Genomic DNA, 20,886 nt, shown 5'->3' on the forward strand with positions numbered 1-20,886 from the left:
CCCTGCTTAGCGATAATTATTGCTATTTCTTGGTAATATGCCCCCAAGTAACTAGTTCTATTCTGGTTGATACTAATTGATAACCCATTTTATGTAGGCTCTATATGTATTCCAGACAATGTTGAAAAAACCTATCAGTGTCCTGTAATAGCTTCCTTTACATGCTCTGATCTCTAAGAGTCCATCTTAGACTCGCCCCCTTCTGCCCCTAGTTATACATATGGTAATTTTCTCTATTGTGTGATGCGCGGGCTAAATTGAGGAATGGTGGAATTTTTATTTGACTGTGACTGACAAGGAAGTAAATTAATCACATGCTCATGCATGTTAGAATAAAAAGTGTGCCCTCTTTTTGCTCTTTTTATGTCTCTCCATGTATCACTGGGGCCTACCGCAGTCATTATTGTTTTCAAAACTGCTTCTCATTTTATTCATTTGTATATGTGAGTGTAGGTTTGAGCTACCTACTTTTTCACCCAAGAATATGTTAAAATTGCCTGCTATTATATATAGGGATGGGCACTTGGACTATATTTAGCAATAACAGCCAGGCTCATCTTGATTTGCCCAAACATTGAAATGAGAGTAACTGCAATCCCTGAATTGAAATAATGTATTTGCCCATGTGCCCATTTACGGAGAACAGGTCTATTACAACCTGTGCATACAACAATGGCTGTGTCTCTTATTGCTGAGGATTGATCTGAAATTATAAAGCTGTCCACCCATCTAGCCGTGATCTTTCTCTTTGCTTATGTGCACAGGATGGGTCTCGTGTAAGAATATCACTTTTTTCTGATTCATATATTCGAGAATCTTGTTCCTTTTATGGCAGCTTTGTATACCATTAACATTCAATGTCCATAGTTTTAGATAAGAAATTTTATAATCAGGAAGGTTCATGCCTGTACATTTTGGTCATTGGTGATGGTGTTTTTTGCTTGTATATATTCTTATTCTTTATATTCATTATCAAAAGTGCCCCCACATGGATTTCCTTGTTAAGGATTGTTGACATATCGTACTGACTTCAAACCAGTATGCTTGGAGTTCCTGACATTTGTAGAGCAGATTGTTGTTGTGTTCGTGTTGTGTTCGTGACACATTTTGCATTTCGGACACTTAACTAATGAGTATGTTTACATCTTTGACAACTACTGGGGTCCAACTCTTTTTTTTATTCAAGATAAATATACTCATCATAGAATCAAGTTCATTGAAAAAGGCCATGTTGACTTTTATTGGAATATTACTAAAAAGAAATAAAACCAAAGGGAGTATATTCATCTTTATCAATGCAACTCTACCAATCAAAGTCAGGGGCAAGGAATCCCATTGTTCCAGCATGTTCTTTATTTTGTTCTTCATCTTAATATAATTCAACCCAAAAAGATCTTGATAGTCTCTAGTCACATAAATTCCTAGATATCTTATTGGATCCCGTTTTTCTGCTTGAGACAGAAGATGTGGTGGAAGTAAATATAAATTGGAATTTAAAATAAGGACTTCCGTTTTCTTCTCATTGATCTTATATCCCCCAATCTTTTCGTAATCCTTAAGCTCTTTCATGAGATGGGGTCCAACTCTTGAAGTGAGCTGGCTTGATTACTATGCGTAGAAATCCAACGATACTTGCCTTGTTTTGATTCCAAGAGCTCCATAAAGTTCTCAATACAGATGGTCTCTGGGTGTTCCAATCTCTCCCACTGGGTGTCTTGAAGAGGGAATACCAGGTCGGGCTACCTTGAATCTTTGATGAGGATGGTTTACTTTCTTTTCAAATGGAACTAAGGGGCATATTATCAAGGGGGTTTATCTCTGCTTTTTTGGCTTTAAAAGCCAAGAAAGCGGAGATAAAATTATCTCCCTATTACTTATGCTGTCGCTAACACCAGTTAGCGACAGCTAGTTGGAGATAGCGACCATCTTGGGCCCCGCTTTGCATGTCAGTGATATTTATCACTAATGACATGCAAAGTGGGCGTGCCAATATGTTAGCGACTGGAAACAGTGGCTAACATCGCTATCTCCTATTACCAACTTTTGGAGATATTCGCGCTAAGCGCGAATATCTCTAAAAGATAACACCTGCTCGGTAATGCATGAATATCGCTGACTTTTCAGCGATATTCATGCATTTCGGCCGATTTTTATCGCTTAGGAGATATACCTTGATAATAGCAAGGTTCCTAAGCAATAAAAATCACTGCAGCTCAGCGATAAAAATATCACCACTAAACCAACATAGCGATAATTATCGCTAGTTGTTGGTAATATGCCCCCTAATGTCTAAAGGTGCTCTGAAGCTAGTTGCATTTAGATAGTTTCGTAGTTGTCTCATTTGAGATCTCCTCCTATGCTTTCATCTACCCTAGCAGAAGTAGATCTAGCATATGTTAAATATTTGATGATTCGAAGGGTAAACTAAGTTTGTCTTTCAAAATTTCGGGGGTGCTGGCTGGATGAGTCCCACTACAGTTGAAGAGGCCCACAATATGATATGCTCATAAAATGTGAAATTTCATACCAAACATTTGGAGCAGTTGGAAGTGATTTTCGCCTATTTTTCTTAAGCTTCTGGGAAGAAAATATATAAGCAAATACTCTGCAGGATTCTAAATTGGTCATTGCAACCAGCAAGTCTGAGGTTGATACTTGTTATACCAACATCACGGCTGATCTAAATGTCTTAATCATTCTTGCCCAGCAATATCATTAAAGATTAAGTAATGCACATTCTCTTTCTTTATATGCCTGGTCAGTTTCTCCAGGTGGCCTAGTATCTCCCATATAAAAGTTTTGAACATTGTTTGTATCTTGTGTTGTTCAGAGTTGTCAAATAATAGTGGTGTGATGTTCAAAATAATGTTGAACTTTGGAATCACTCTTATCTTCAAAATATTGACTCTTCCAAACAGAGGTAGAGAGATATTTTACCATTTTTAAGGAAAGTTTTACTTTTTTTCTTTCGTTAAATTAATTGATACAAATGTAATTTAATTTCGGGTCTATAATAAATCTTAAATAAAGTATCCTCTCCTTAACAATGTTAGTGATATTCCAGATCATATTCTCACTTTTCTCCATATTAATTTTATAACTTTTGTTCTTGAAAAGCTCTAAAAAAATTCCTCAACATTCGGAAAAACATTCTCAGGATAAGTTATTTAACCGACATGCTATCTGTATAAAAAGCTTTCTTATCTGAAAATGTATCATATGTGAACACATTTATCTCTGGAGTGTTCCTTGGTTTGCATGCCTGTGGTTCTATATACAGACTGCATAACAGAGGTGAGACTGGGCAACTCTGCCTTGTGCACTGCTCAACAATAATGTTCTATGAGAATTGAACTGACCAAAATATTAGCTGAGGTTTTAACCCCTTAAGTGCTGCTGACGGCCAATGGTCGTCAGCAGCGCTACCTCCCCAGTGCTGCGCACGACCATTGAACGTCCATTCAGCACTAGTTCTAATGGACAGCGCAGCACTGGGGAGAAATGTTTACACGCAGCTAAGGTGTTAAAATAGCATCCTTGTACTGCTAATACAATTATTCGGTCGAGACCAGCTTAACATACTATCTGCAGATGCGTGGCCAGTTCACACTGCCAAGTGCTTTGCTGTATCAATGGTGTGTATGGCCAGAAGTTCTCCATCAGTCTCAGCGATATTGTTTTCTGTTATCATAGCTTGTGTTAAATATTCAAGAATCTGACTTAATAAAGCTCTTGATTGACATGAACTATCTTTTAAAAGAGGGTATTTTGTCAGGTTTCATTAGATGCCAGATGGTGGTATAAGAACATGATCTGCGTGCTTTATAATTATGCCAGATATCATTAAAAAGCATGGTTATTATTGGGGCCAGTTGATGCCTCAATACTTTGTATAGTTCTTCCAGATGTCATCCAGACTGGCAGCTTTCCGAGTCCCCTGCAAATTTATCGCTTCCAGTATATCCTGCATAGTGAAATCTTCTAATTTATCTCTGTCTTCGATGGTAAGCATTGGTACCACCAAACCTTTCAGCCAATTCTCTATTTCGTCTGGTTAACTGCAAATATTCTCTTGATAAAAGACTTTAAAAGAATTGCCAAAAAGCATGTCTGATCTCTCCATCTGAAGTTAAGTATGCCAACTTTTCAACCATATTCTATATGTTTTAACTTATTAGTTTCAAATTTCTTTAGTATAATACTGTCCAATGGGATTGCAGCTCTGCATTGGGTCTTTTAAGTTGCTTTGCCTTATCCATTCCAGAGCTGTCATCCCTATCTACATTCATGCACTCTGATGTGAGATTACTGATATCCCTCTACTAATGATTGATCTCTTTCCTCAATTCTATTTTGGCTGATATTAACTGAGGTGATAACCCCGTTTATGTAGGCTTTATATGTATTATATCACACAAATAATCAGTGGGTCTATCGAGCTTAGAGCAGCTCTAGAATGCAAACAGTACAGACATGTGGCTCCTACTCAAATACGGGAGAGTCCTTTAAAGAGGACGGAATCCCATCACCCACCGAGGTGGCATGCTTCATCATGTGGGATCTCCTCTTGGTTGCAATTCCTAGTGCAGCTAAGGGCCAGAACCTCCTCAGTGTGAGGGAGGAGCTCAGGGATGTTTTATAGAATACTTGATTGGATCTCCTAAAATCCGCTAGATGCAAAGCGCTTGAAAAATTTTGGGTGATAGTCGCAGTGCAAGGAATGGTGATCTGAAGAGTGGTCTAAAATTGGCTACCAAGAGAAAAAATAATTTATTAGTTAACTCTCTGTGTCAAGGTTAAAAAACAGTGAATGTGCAGTTTAAGAATTAATGACTGTACTAGTCCGAAAAACTGTTCTACATGTTTCAGCCATTATAATCAAGTTCTGATCTCGGCCTTCCTCAGGACCTCAGGCGCTACGGCAAAAAATTTGAGAAAAGTGTAAAATAGTATAAAATAGGTGACAAACATATGGTTGGAATAAATACAACCTACGGAAACCAGTGGTCTCGACTGCGAGAGTCTCGCAATTCTGTTGATGTCACCCATGAGTATACTGGTGAACGCCCCACCTCACCAGCTCAGGGCTTGAGGCACCGCTCTCTCCGTCAGTACCCCGGACTTCTCACGAGCTGTAACCCGAGTGAGGGGGTTGTAGCCCTTGGCAGACCTAGGAATTGCAACCAAGAGGAGATTCCAGATGATGAAGCATGCCAACTCTGTGGGTGATGGGATTCCGTCCTCTTTAAAGGACTCCCGGTATTTGAGTTGGAGCCATATGTCTGTACTGTTTGCATTCTAGAGCTGCTCTAAGCTCTACAGACCCACAGATTATTTGTGCGATATAGTACTGATTGTGGGGAATCAATCCGCTCTGGTATTTAAACCTTCCCTTGGACCCTCTACTTACATTTTTGTATTGCTTTTTTGGCTTTATATGTATCCCAGACCATACTGAGCTACAAGATCCAAGATTAAACTGCAAAAACACGTCAGTATCTTGTAATAGCTTTGTTTGCATTCTATGGGCTTCAAGTTTCCATTTTAGGATTCTCCTCCCCGCCCCCCACCCAGATATTCTTATGGTATTTTTCAGTATTCTGTGATCTCTGATTTGATGTTTGTGAATTGACAGAAGAACGAAAACTGTGAAACCATATTGGAGGAAATAAATCATGGAAAATCTATTTCAAGGAAATACAATTTTAAGGAAATACAAATAAATAAAAAAGCAAAGTAAACTTTTTAAAAGAAAGTACATTTTAGTGGAAAACCCAAAATGACATTAAACTTGGGTGGAGTTTAGGCCTTTTGAAGGGTTTTTGGGTTCAGAGATGGCTAATGTTTATGGGTGATCAGGGTTTTTTAGATGCCAATAATGGGTGGATTTTATGCACAGAAAGGGGTTTTTATAGTTTAGCCTTGGGTGGAGTTTAAAGGTGGTGTGTTTTGTGGTATCAGTAAAGGGTGGAGTTTATGGGTGGTGAGGGGTTTTCAGGGGCCATGGATGAGTGGACTTTAGAGGTGTGAGGTGTCTTTAGGGCTCAGGGATGGGTTGACCTTAAGGCATGTCAAAGGTTTTTAAGGTTCAGTAATGGGTAGAGGTTAGGGTAGGATTGGGTGGAGTTTAGGCTAGTGAGGGGTTTTAAGGATCCAGGGATGGGTGAAGGTTAGATGTAGAAAGGGGTTTTTAAGGTTCAGCGATGGGCAGAGTTCAGGGATGGTGAGGGATTTTAGGAGTCATAGATGGGTGGTGTTTAAAAGCAGTACGTTTTTTTTAGGATTCAGGGATGAATGGAGTTTAGGTATGGTAAGGGTTTACAGCAGCCAGAGATGGTTGGGGATTAGGCATAAAAAGGGGGTTTTAGGGTTCAGGAATGGGTGTTTAGAAGTCATGAGGGGGGTACAGTTTAGTGATGGGTGGAGTTCAGGGATGGTGAGGGATTTTAGGAGTCATAGTGGCATATCAGCAACAGCCGGCAATAGTTATCACTAAGTGCTTTTAGCGTGAGGCTAATTATCGCCGGCTATCACTGGATTTTATCGCTGAGATAGCGCTCTATCAGTGACGCTTATCTCCAAAGCAATAAAAATCCAAGCGATAGCTGATGGATGTGCGATTATCGCTGGAAATCCAGCGATATTCGCACAGCCATTGGCGATAGCTTAGTGATAGGGCAAGGCAGACTTAGCCATAATATCCACCTTCCATTGGATATAATGGCTAAGTCAGATTAAAAGCAAGCGTAAGAAAAGTAGCGATAAGACGGGTTAGCGCAACTTTTCTTATCGCTCTGCAGGTTAGCGTGAAGCTAGATAATTGGAGAAATGTTGGTTAGTGACATTTTTCATGTTACTTTGGGACAGAACGCTCACTTTGCATCTCATTAGAGATGCAAAGCTGGGCGTTCAGGAAACAGACGCTGAGGCATGGATTCGCGCAATAGTGTGACCTCGCTGATATAGCGATAAAATTATTGCCGCTTTTGCCCGAAAAAGGACGCTAAAGCTGCGATAATTTTATCGCAGAGCATTGATGATATGCCCCTTAGATGGGTGGTGTTTAAAAGCAGTACGTTTTTTAGGGTTCAAGGATTAATGGAGCTTGGTTATGGTAAGGGTTTACAGCAGCCAGAGATGGTTGGCGATTAGGCATAAAAAGGGGATTTTAGGGTTCAGGAATAGGCGTTTAGAGGTAATGAGGGAGTTACAATTCAAGGATGGGTGGAAAGTAGGGCAAGAAAGGGCTTTTAGGGTTCAGGGATGGGTGCCACCATTGCATTTAGAACTAAGAAAAATTAGCATGCAAAAACCAAATTAGAACAAAAAGACATACTATGAATTGGTTTCTATGAAATGGTGAAGGTTATTCATCCTGAATATTTCAATTAAAATGTTTAGGTGAAATGATTTCTCAGTAATGGAATTCCATGAAATTGTTCTTCTATAAAATCACTAACAACTCTGTGAGTTAATTTGGGAAATGGAAGACTGTAGGTATTATTCTTATTAGACTGCGACTAGCAAGGAAGTAATGTAACCGAAAGCAGATGCCTGTACCAATAAAAAGTGTTTTCCCTTTTTGCTTTATTTCTGTCTCTCCATGTACCATTGAGGTCCAACTCAGACATGATTCTTTTAATAACAGCCTCATTGTATTCATTCATACATACATGAGTGTAGGTTTGATGTTTCTCCTTGAAGGGAATGTTAACATTGTGTGCAAATATATGAAGGGGAGAAAAGTGAATTGTATTTTGTAATAACAGTCAGGATTATCTTCACCTGGGCCATATGGCAGTGCCTCTTGTTGCTGTTGATTGAGTTCAAACTGTAGTGTCTAGCTATCAACCCTATCTTTGTAACTGTTTGCATCAGATGGGTGTCTTGTAAACCTATCACAATTTTTTCTGATTCATATATTCTAGGATTCTATTCCTTTTATGGCTATTTTGTGTACAGTTAAAATTCTTTCTCCATAGTCTTGTTGATGTAAATAGTGTAAGCCCTTGATAAGAAATGCTATGGTTAGGAAAAACTCATGGCTTTAACTACAGTGCCACCACTTTCCCATTGTGTGAAGTCCCTCAACCTCTTACAGTGGGGAATCCCCATCTCCATAAACATTTATAAGGTGAACCATTTGAGTTCTCTCACGTCTTTATGCTCAGTGCATTACAACTACTTAAAGACTAAAGGACAAACAGTAGTCCTGAGTATTTAAAGAAATTTAAAAATTGTGTGGGAAAATAATTCAATAATTAAATGCCCCCACAATCTCCTAGGTTTAGGTTTTCTTACAACATATTTTAGTGAGAATGTCATCCGCTTTTTAATGGTTTGTAGGTTGTACATCTTGTTCTACCAGATAACTTTGCAGTGAAGCTGGACATTTCAAGCTGGCTGCAGCTCCCCTTTCCCTGCTCCCATCTCTTGCCTTTGATCGCTTTTGAAAGGTCAGAGTGAATAGTAAACGCGTGATTCTTTAGCTGTAGGCTTTTTGCTGCTAGAGAAGTATTCAAGACTTTCTCCTTTAGGCTATTGGTGCAAAGGTTAGACTTTACTCGGGTTTACCCTAAATGGCTTCCAGTGTACTCTTCGAATATCACAACTTAACATCTTTGCTTTTCATGCCTTTCAAAATTGATTTCTCTAATAGTTAATGACAAACTGCTTTATAATAGCCCCTTCATCCATTCCTGGAATTCCATTAATACAGTGATTGTTTTGCCTTGTCCGGTTGTCCTTACCTTCGAGCGTGTATGCTAGAGACTGGGTATTCTTTTCCATCTTATGAATCGCCTGGGCCTCACCTTGTTTTTTTGGGAGATTAAATATCCTTATTGAATTTATTTTCTTTATTTTCCTATTCTTATACACTTTGTTTTTTCATGCAGTGTTGTTAGAGTATCATCTCATTATACATGTGTCAACGCATACAGAGGTGAAGGATTGTACCACTGAATATCGACACAAACAATATCATGGCTTACTAGTACTGAGTACAGATATTGAGGTATCAAAAGGAAAATGCACATAGGGGAGAATAGATTTACCATTCCTAACTCCACATGTACATACATTGCAGATATATGTACTGTGTGGGTATAAATAGGTGGAGGTAGGCATAGGAAATCTAGATTTATTTACCTGTCAATATTTTATTTTTGATATTTGCCCTTGATATTTTGTCCCATTGATATTGCTGATTCGATGTTCAGGGTGCTCACCGAGGTGAAGATGGTATACTGTGTAGTGCAAAAGGGAAAACGAGAAAAAATCAAAATCAAAAGGAAAAAAAGTCTTATAATGGAGACTAATTCCTAGGATCAAAATATTCAAACTATACTCTCACCTCCTTCAATGACCCATGAGAAGTTGAGTGCTGTTTTCTTTTTGTCCATTCCACGTTTTTAGTTTCTTGACTCCAGTGAGCCCCTCATAACTGTGTGTGTTCAGGATTCTCACTGTATGACATCTGCAATTGTTCTAGTGGGATTATTATGAGAACTTTCAGGTAAGTGGATGCTGGGTCTGTGATTTCTTGGTCACCTGGGTGTCAGAGACCACGATTCTTTGTGGGATCCCGTGGCTCCTGGGGGGTCAGAAGACGCCATGCGAAGCCCAGAGCTGCGAGCTGGGAGAGTATCTCATCTCGGTCTATTTGCTCTTGTGCTACTGGCTACTGCTCCTTCTTTCTTCAGCTGCAAAATTGTAATAGCTTTCCTAAGGGTTTGCAGCCACTTTTTAGGGCGACTCCACTGCTAGTCCACTGGAGGTGTCTATTCTCTTTTCTTTTCCCTTTCTTTCATGGTTATTCCGCCCTTTGTTTTTTTTCTGACTTTTGTAACCCATTTGTTTCTTTCATTTGGTGTTTGATGTCATTTCCTTTTCCTGTAGTCCTACTGTCACAACAAAGCTGTTTTTATCGACAGTCTCCTCACTCCCTCGTCTTGCTGATTCTGACTCTTAGCTATTGGAATTTCCTCATCTGGATTGCTGACTTCTGGTCTTCTACAACCCTGTGAAGACTAGAGCATCAAAGAGGATTTTATGCCTTTTCTTTTTCCTCCTGAGAAGGTGGCAGCTTGTTGAGGGCACGTAATTACCACATATGTCCACATGTGGTGGCATTGTGGCATAAGGAGACAGTTGCCCTCACCTCAAAGAGCTGGAAACATAGATCTGGATTACAGGTAAGCTTTCAGCCCTGAACAGTGCGTCATAAGAGATCTCTGATCTCTATGTCAATATCCTCCAGGAAAGGAGCCCAGTTGTTTTCAAAATTGTTTGCTCAGTCTGATATTGCTAGGGCAAGCTTTTCCATGCCTAGAAAGTTACACAGGCAAGGTTGTCACTCTCTGAACTCGGGACATCTGTTTTTTACTCATAGTGCTCCAATCCCTTGTTTAGCCACATGTCATACAGTATACTTGCCTGCAAGGCTTTTTGCTGCTACAGAAGAATTCAAGACTTCCTCCTTTAGGCTATTGGTGCAAAGGTTAGACTTTACCCTAAATGGGTTATACTTAAATGGCTTCCAGTGTACTCTTCGAATATCACAACTTAACATCTTTGCTTTTCATGCCTTTCAAAATTGATTTCTGTAATAGTTAATGACAAACTGCTTTATAATAGCCCCTTCATCCATTCCTGGAATTCCATTAATACAGTGATTGTTTTGCCTTGCCCGGTTGTCGTTACCTTCGAGTCTGCATGCTAGAGACAGGGTATTCTTTTCCAACCTAAGAATCGCCTGGGCCTCCCCTTGTTTTTTTGGGAGATTAAATATCCTTATTGATTTTTTTTTTTAATTTCCTATTCTTATACACTTTGTTTTTTCATGCAGTTTTGTTAAAGTATCATCTCATTATACATGTGTCAATGCATACAGAGGTGAAGGATTGTACTACTGAATATTGACACAAACAATATCACGGCTTACTAGTATTGAGAGCAGATATTGAGGGTTCAAAAGGTAAATGCAAATAGGGAAGAATAGATTTACCATTCCTAAATCCACATGTACATACTTTGAATATATATGTACTCTTTGGGTATATATAGGTTGAGGTAGGCATAGAAAGTCTAGATTTATTTACCTGTCAATATTTTATTTTTGATATTCTGCCCTCGATATTTTGTCCCATTGATATTGCTGATTCGATATTTAGGGTGCTCACCGAGGTGAAGATGGTATAATGTAGACAAGGTAGGCAAGTCTGTCTTCAGAAGCATGCACCAGGGACTTAGAGGTAAAGAGTAGATAAAAGAGAGGAAAGACTGGACAAAACAATAATAGACACACAAGAAGACAATAGACATGGACAGGCAGGGGAATGGAAGACAACATGGAGGGATGGAGCTTGGCTGAGATTAAAATGTAAACTAAAAAGGTCCTAATTGATCCACAGGATGAGGCAACACAAGATAGCGCGGAAACCAATAAGCATGCTGACTCAACAATAGTAATTTGCCCATTAGGACTCAAGTGGCAAGATGGAGTAAGTCACAATCAAGACTCAGCAGGACTAAAGTCCAGCACAATGGGAAGAAATGACAGACTCTGGAAGCAACTGGGCATCCCCAGAAGGGTATCCCCAATATGAGGAGGCTATGTAAAACTGGTGGTTCCCTGGTACACCCACCATTGAAGGTGACTGTTCCTCTCAGCATCTTCAGGACAGGCTGTGGCACCAGTAAGTTCCAGGAGGGGAATCGTGTGGGGAAGGAAGAAGGACTCATCTGGATTTTATTTAAAATTACTGAAACAAATGGCCATTAACCACCCTGTGTGGGCTTGAATAGTTGTGGTTGTTTTGATTTGTGTATTAGAATTTGTAATTTTTTCTTAGACTGAGATCTATCCTGAATATTTATGGTCAGTATGAAACTCACAGAAGGTTATTGAAGTTGGGAAAAACTCTCAGAAGAACTGAAAAGATATTTATGAGAGGTGAATTAAAGAATAAAAACAGGCAGAGGCAAACAAAGCAAATGTATGTACAACACAGAAGAAAATGAAAAATAGAAGGTTAAACCAGAGGTAGAAGAAACAATAAAGACAGAACAGAGAAAGGAGGACTGGACATTCAAATAGATAAGAAAGACAAGAAGCAAGCAACATGTTCAATATTTTTTTTTATTTAGCATTGGTGTTTTTTTTAAAATATATCTTTATTGCCATTTTTAGAATATAATTTTTTTTACATGTACGGTCACACATATGGCATCCACTGTCTAGCGCCCTTGTGTGGCTCAATAAAGACCTTAAAGAATATGCCCCACTCGTTGACTGTGGATGGCAATACAAACTTCAGTCGTTGTGTGCCTCATAAATGTTCTCTGTACTTTTATCGAAGTGTATTCAAGGGAGTTACCAATATCCAATAAGGAAAGATATACATCAACCAATCAATGATCTAACATCGTGATTCAAACTTTATAAAACCACTTGGTGGTATTTCTCCTAGCGTTCTGCCACCTTGAGTCTTGGCCTAAATCTGTTTCCCTGGGGGTGTGGGGGGGTTAGGGGGAATCTGTTTAGCACAGATACCGGTCATATGTGGGTCATTAGACGTGTGGGGGAAAAGAGAAAGGGAACAAGGCAAGGATTCTCACCTACAATGCTCCTCCGCGATGGTGGAGGAGCGTCGCCCCACTGCTTTCAAGCAGTACGAGAAGCAGAAACCTAAAATTATAATAACTTTCAATCATTATCATGTTATGTTTGTGCTGCTTTACGGGCAGGCAGGTGGGCGGGGTTGCTCTGCTCTTGGAAAAGGGCAGTAGAGGAGTGGTTTGCCCACTCCTAAGTGTGCAATGACTGTTTGGTCGCCCCTCTCGGGCTGCCCTAACCAGTCATACACACGTTGGCCATTCTCCATGTAGGCTGCATTACAGCCTGTGTGGAGAACATGCCCTGTTTGAATGTCGAACGTGAATGCTCAAAGCCAATCACAATGCTGCATTGCAGCAGAGGAGCCTGGGTGCCTACCAATCACAATGCTGCATTGCAGCATTGTGATTGGTCAGTGGGGCCTGGCTGTACTTCCTGCTCCTGGAGGAGAGCAAGAGTAGAGACACAGGACCCGGCGGCAAGGTAAGTCAATTTTTCAATGTAATATTTATTATGCGCACTACCTCCCGCAATCACAACACCCCCCCTTCGCGTGACCCACTCCGCGACCCCCTGCAACTGCCACCTGCCAGCCATGCCAGCCGCCACTGCTTATCGATATTGTCGATCAATTCCCCTGCAGTCTCAGCATTGCTTCCTGAGTTTGTTTCATGTCTGGTCTCCCAGGCTCTCAACACTTTCCTCCATAGGTCTACCGTGCATCTTCCCTCTGAAGTGCTCTTGCTTTACCATGCTGCTATTGCTGGGCTATCTGTCTCCTCGCTAAGACCAGTGCTAAATCCACAAATCTGTTACCTATTTTCTTGGCTTTTGGTCTAAGAAACAGACCCAGCAGACAAACCTCTGCTGTGTTGGGAAAGGTGCAGGCCAGTATCTTCTTGACCCTGTTCAGAACTGTCTCCCAGAACTCCACCAGACATGCACATTCCCAGGTCAGGTGGGGAAACCCTACGTCTCTCAGTCCGCATCTAGGGCAACCACGGACCTCCCCTCCATGCATAACATTCAGTCTGTGAGGCATTAAGTATACCTAATGGATATAGTTGAACTGAATCACCTTTAAATTGGAGTTTCTGGACACCTGTTTCGGACCCCCCAGGATCTGGTTCCATTCCTTGTCTATTAATTCTCTTCCTATTATTGCCTCCCACTTCTCTCGAGTCCGAACTAGAGTTTTTTTCACCATGTCCAATAACGCTCTGTATGGACTCTTAACTAAAGGTCTGGCCGCCCCTATAGTTGTCAACACCTGAAGGACTCCATGAGTTTGTGGTTCCTGTTGGCTATTTTGCCACAGGTCTCAAAGCGTCATTGTCATTGAGTAATATGTCAAAAATTGACTGTGTTGTAGATCGTATTGGGATAGAAAGTCATCTAGAGGAATTAACATCCCCAGATGAAAACCGCCTCCCACCGCTGTGATCCCAGCCACCGTCCATTTCGACAGTTGAGCCATCGTATATGGGGCTATTGGATCACCATGTGTTAGCCCTATCAAGGGCACCTCCTCCAGCAGTATAACACAGTTTGCAATAATACACCTGGCTTTGGTAGGATTACCGCTGGATGTAAGAGGCTAGGCCACAACCACCCCTGACTACTACTCCATCCCTCACTTCCCAGTAGATCGCGATTTTTGCCATCTAACCATTGGGCCAGCCATTGAAGTTGAGCAGCCAGGTAGTACAGCTCGAACTCTGGGGCACCCAATCCCCCCTCCTCAGGTACCCTCTGTAACACCTCCAATGATACTCCGTTCCACCCCGTCCCATATTAGTTAACAGAGTAATTGTTTTAAGCCTGCAAACAATGAGAGCATGACTACCACCGGTTAATTTGCAAAACAGTATAGGAGTCTGGGAAGCATAATAATTTTTGACAGCCCTATGCAGACCTTCAATGGCAGTCTCAGCGAGCGCCAAAATTGGACACATGTTTTTAATGACCTCATAACTGGGTTCAGGTTGCCGTCTCTCAGGGCCTCTAGCCTATGGAATATCTGTACTTCCAGATATTTAAAGGAGTGTGGGGGACTATGTCAGTCGCTCAGGAAGACCCTCGGGGTAGAGACAGTCACTCGCCAATGGTGTAAAAGATGAAAAATGAGTTGGCCCTTTGTTGAATGAATACATTAAAGTGAACCGTAGTTTATATTAATTCATGTCTGTCATCTCCCTGTAAATGATATGAGCCACTCATAATGGAAGGTAGCTCCATGCTGCACAAATGATTAAAATTAAGTTGTCTGAAATTCAGCTGAAACCAAAAGAATTGCAAGTGAACGTGTACGTGTCCATTCTGCTGTAACTCCAACTTGTTTAATGATTCACTAGCTTTCACCTGTGTACAGAGCCAGTTCAGCGAGTCAATTCCTAGAAAGGGCTCGCTGACCTAGGACGTGTCTAGTTTGCTCTGCAACTTGCCTGGGTAAAGTGAAAGGGTAAAGTGTTTGCTCAGCACAAATAGCATGTGCGTCATTTGCATGGGGAAAGCAGAAAACACGGGCCTCTGCTGATTAGATCAAACAGTGCACATTCACATTTCAAGATAACCGACCAAAGCTGTAGGTCAGGAGGTAGTGGTGTAAAAGATTAACCAGTATCTGCATGGTCAGATGCGTCAGGAATAATGTAAAGTGTGAACGTAGACATATTTCTGAAATGCACCATGATGTTGTAATGTACACGTGGCTGAGATGGTCACACCACAATGTAGTAGTTAATGAATAATGTGTCAGGGGTCTGTGAAGCATATATAAAGACTGATTTCCTCTCTATAAAACCAGATCTCTTTGCAGTCCTGCAAATTGTCTCAGCTGCAGCTTATTGGCAATAAAGCCATTTTCTTTTGAAACCTTGTATGTGCCCTTCTTGTCCCTATTCACAAATGTTGTGCTTTTACAATGGAAAGACATGTCTTGGCCTTATTGAGTCTAAGCCCTGCCAGTCCGGCATAACTATTAACAGGGTCAAGGCCTGTTCCACCCCTCGTCCATCGTCTCTCAAATATAACAGCAGATCATCGGCATAGAGGGAGATTACATGCGTTCTCCCTCCCAAGTGTATGCTGTGTAGGTGTCTTCGCTGTCTGAAGATTGCCACTTACGGCTCAATTGCCAAAGCAAACAGTGGGGACAGTGGGCAGCCCTGTCTGGTACCTCTATAAATATTGTATGACTGTGATATCACCCCCTTTGTCCTAACGCGTGCAGGTGGGTGCGTGTATAGTCATTTTACCTTCTTAATCCATCCCTCACCTAGTCCAATGCGTTCCATTGTGGCGTACAGGACGTCCCATCTCAAAGAGTCAAATGCTTTTTCTAGGTCTATTGACAAGATGAGGGCCTCCGTGTATTGGTTCAGTTTTGGGTGGTGCAAAACATGAAAAAGTCACTGAAGGTTCCCAGAGGTGGACCTAGTCGGTATAAATCGGTTTTGGTTTCCGTGTATCAGCTGAGTCATATAAGGTAAAAGTCGCAAGGCCAGGGCCTTGCTCAAGACTTTGAAGTCAACATGGAGCATAGTGAAGGGACGGAAGTCTGACGTTCGCGCCTCCAATGTTTTTGTCTTTGGGAGGGGTACGACCAGGGCAGCTCTAGTAGAGGGTGGCGACTCTCCCTTATCAGAGGCCTCCGCGTACATTGCCTCCCACTTCGTAGCCAACATCTGCGCATATTTGGAGACCATCAGCAGACCATAGGGTCTCGGATTCTTCCTCTTGGCCATCTCTTAGAGCAATGCACAAAATTCCATTGTTGACACCAGTCCTCCCAAGCTCTCCCCCAGAGTAGGTTCCAATGTCTCTGGGACAGAGGTGTTAAAAAGTCAACTAAGTCCTCCCACATCTGTGGACTCTGTACACTGTATAGACCTTCATAATAATCCCTAAATTACTTATTCACCTCCCTGGGGTTGTACAGTATTATCCTCTGTGCTGATCTAATCCGGATGATGGGCAGCCCCTATTTTAGGGGAGGACAAGCCATGCGAGCAATCTACCTGCTCTGCCCCTCTCAGCATGTACCTGAGTCTGGCACTTACATAGGTTCAGGCATCGGTGTCGCTCCAGTACTTTATCGTATTCCTTCTTCGTGTCGTCTAGTCGTTCATGTGTATCCACCTTAGCTTTTAGACAAGTCCCCCTGTTGCAGAGTTTGGCTTCTAGTCTGGTAAGTTCTTCTAGTATTTCCTTCCTCATCCCAACTTTTCTGTCCACGCAGTGTCCTCTCACTGTCGTAAATATTTAATTTACCATCTTAATTTCTATGCAGGTAAGTACTTAATCAATAATAACTCAATCGGAAAGAAAGAAAACAGAGTCCGTGGTGTTAGAGTTCTTAGGGGTTTTATTCCTTAAAAAGGAATCATTCCGGAATTGGATATCATGTTCCTGCAACCACACGGGGTTCAGGAAGGGATAGAGCCATGTTTTATTGACAATACATAGCTTATATACTTAATTTACATCATAGAAAGCAATGTAGTAGGCGTAACAGCTGAGAGTAGACAAGATAACAGCATCCACGTGTTACTAGTACGTAATCAGAAGGCGTGGACTAGGCGTAACTGGAGGTGTGTTCTAGAAACGTCACAGGTAGGTGTCACATGTGGGTGGCACTAAAACAGAGATGTTGCAATGTCAGCAGAAATCAGAAGCTTGGATGCGCGCGCAGCTGCATGACGTGTGATTGGCGTGAAACTGGAGGGTGCAGGGGGCTTGACATTTACACTGACGGAAAGAGACAGAAGTCTGGTATGTCAGATCAACTTGTGCTTCTATCATATCTGATATCTGATGTTTAGGAACTGAGCTATCTGGGCGGAAAGGTCTCTGGGGCAGAAGCTATTCTATACTGACTGTGAGTGCGTGTATAAGCGCCTGAGTGTCTGCATGAGAGGCGTGGGGGCTTGGGCCTTCCATGGGAGCATGGTAACAGAGGCTATGAATTACTTGCATGGAGACAGGCCGGCCCTTCGGCTCTGCAGCTGGGGAATGTTTACTGAAACTAGTAGGCAGGAATGTATCTTCGAGGAGCGGAACAGATAACTCGAAGGTTGTAGTCAGTCTTGGCAGGCAGCAGGCTGAGCTGAGCGTGGTGGGCCGCGCTGGAAGTAAGGCAGAGTTCACGGGTACGGGGGCAGCCTGGGCAGCCTGGGCTGAGGCTTTCAGAGTCAGAAGGAAGAAAAAGGCTCGATGGCAGAAATTCAGGGCCTACTTTGCCAGAGCTGAAAAACATGTAAAGTACACTACAAAAAGACGTTGGCATAGCATACTTAGGAACGGACTATTCAACCCATTCAGGGTGGGTCTGAAAGAGGACATGTTAACGTTGGACGCAAATGTATTTGCGTCTTCATAGCTGGCACAGGAGGGAAGTTACATGCACTTTAACTCGTACATGGAGACGGTGGGGTACACGATAGGGAACATAACTTGACCAAAAATTTATATTTCCTCATTCCCTCCTTGTTCCCTACGGACCCTTCATGATATATCGATCATCATAAATTGATCAGTTTGTTCTTGTAACATAATTTGTTCGTCTCTCTTCCGTTGTCTGTTTGAGAGAAAACTGGAATGTTCAATGCACGATGTGGCACACAGTCCACATATCGCCGGCCCACACTGTAGGCACAGGCAGCAGCTGAATACTATGACAAGGCCAAAGCCTAGGAAGGATAGGATCTTCCATCCCCAAGCGGACAACGTTGTCCAGAACCAACCGGACCAAGTCCAGGTGCCTGGAGTCTGATGTATCAAACTTGCAATTTTGTGAAGACGTGTAATAGCTTTGTATACAGATGGCGCGTTTTCTGGAATGAAAACACAGCAACTTGACCCGATGACCTTACAGGCTCCACCTCTATCTGCCAAGATGACGTCAATAACAAGACGATTCTGAAGGACAACAACCCGCATGGCAGATTGCTCCTCTGTTAGGTTACCTAAGGCGGAGGCAGTTTCATGTACTACGGCTTCAAGTGTTCTAGTTAATCTACGTATTAATTTACTGTTTTGGACGGGGCCTAAAAAGAAAAAGAATCCTTTATTAAAATCGGTGTATTGTTCCCATGCTGTTTCTGTATAGTCGACAAGCGGGATATCTCTTCGGAGTCTATTCTTTACTAGATTTGTGTTTCTGTGATAATCAGGAGGGGCTAGAAAAACAGGTGGCAGAAGGAAAGCAATATAACAGGTACCATCCCAGTCTGGAGGCGGACGTATGTATGCGGTATGACCACAAACAAAATAAGAATGACGGGTAGCTTTAAAGGATGATTTACCATGATCACTGAATTCGACCACAGTGGTACATTTACTATGACCTAAGTGTACTGAACCTTTCTTTCTGACACATAATTCACCAGTGACTGGTAATACTGACATAGCGGGCAGAACTGGTGCAGCTTCGGATTCAACAGTAAGAATCATAAGGTTAATTGTGTAATTACTTAATCCATATACTTCATTTTCTAGATCAGTTCCTATTCTAATGGGGAGTCCCTCCTTATCAGGGTAACAGACGTCAAGCAGGACTAAGTTCAGGTTTCCCCAAACCCAGCTCCCGTCGAAGACAGCAATATCAGGATCTAAGGAATTAATTATTTTGAACCATGCACCACAGGAGCCGTTGTGAGTGAACGGGTACGGAAAGAGGGGCAGAGCTCCCTTGTAATTCTGGTAGGGAGGGAGTCGGCCACATATCCAGCAGTTTGTAGCATTGTTAGTCTGATGGGAGTGATGTAGCATATTAATGAATGTGTTGTTGCGCAGCGCAAGTCTGTAAGAAAGTTCATGTGGAGGTAACTCACTAAAAGAATGTTCAGCAGAAACATTGTAAGCAGATTGTTCACGCTTGAAAATAGGGCAGTAGATTGGAAGAAGTACACTTGCAACAATAATTAGAATACTTAGAAAAAACATGATTAATAATGTCACTATACAGTGACTACGCAGTGATTTGCAGTATGTACGTTTCTTGAATTGTCTCTCTCTCTCTCTATCTCGATCTAGGGGATACATGTCAGAAACTATTTAACCGATTCACCTAGGGGAGGACTTAAACAATTAAACTGTCTGACTTGCTAGATCGAAGCTTGAGTCGATACTCCTCTTGGGGAGTTTTCTCTCGTTCAGGAATTTTAAAGTCACTAGGTTTAATACAGTCTTTGGTGGGGGTGGGCGAGTCAAGGTCTGGTTTCAGTTCGTTGCATAATTTAATATGACTCGTGTGGACCCACCCCTTTCTGCCCTCCAACTTCACTGCGGTCCTCGTAGTAAGAAGGACGGTCTTCGGCGCTTTCCAGCGGGGCTCCAGCGGGCTTTTCCTGTCAAAGTTCCTCACTAGGACTATGTCGCCAGGACGGACATCATGCGGCTTTACATCAGTGTTGTCAGGAAAGGCTGCGGCAACCTGTGAACGACATGATTGGAGTGCAGACATCAAGGAGGCAAGGTAATCTGTCAACATGTTACAATCAACATCTGTAATTTTCTTAGGAATGGGCGTCCCCCACATATTCGGTGGTCTGCCAAAGACCACTTCGTACGGGGATAGTCCTGATCTCGAATGTGCAACCATTCTCATATAGAACAGTGCAACTGGCAGGGCGACTATCCAGTCGACCCCTTTCTCCTGGCATATTTTGGCAAGGCGGATCTTAAGTGTCTGGTTATGCCTCTCTACAAGGCCTGCGGCTTCGGGATGTCGGACACAGTGGAATTTCCACTGATATCCTAGCAAAAGGGAGACATGCTTCATGAGTTCGGATGAGAACGGCTGTCCGTTATCTGAGTACACGACACGAGGCAGGCCGTATCGTGGGAAGAATTCTCGAACCAGCTGCTTGGCTGTGGTCGGGGCAGTGTAATCTGAGACTGGGTATGCTTCGGTCCAACGAGAAAGTGCACAAACAACTACGAGGACATATTTGAATCCTCGACAACGGTCCATCTGGATATAATCCATCTGGAGGACTTCAAAAGGGTGGTCGGGAGGATGAAATCCACCTTGCTCTACAGGGACGCTTTTACCTGGATTGAACTGACAACAGATCATGCAAGTACGCACTTTCTGTTTTGCTGCCGCTCGTAGGTGTTTGTTGTACCAGAGATTCTGTAGACTGTCTAACATAGCTTTCTCTCCTAGATGTGCAGGACTATGTGCTGTATTTATCATGATTTGAACCATGGAGTCGGGGAGGAACCATGTAGGTTTTCCCTTTGTGACCCATCCCTGATCTGTC

Source organism: Lissotriton vulgaris, chromosome 3_1 (genome assembly GCF_964263255.1).
Source record: "Lissotriton vulgaris chromosome 3_1, aLisVul1.2, whole genome shotgun sequence".
NCBI lineage: Eukaryota > Metazoa > Chordata > Amphibia > Caudata > Salamandridae > Lissotriton > Lissotriton vulgaris.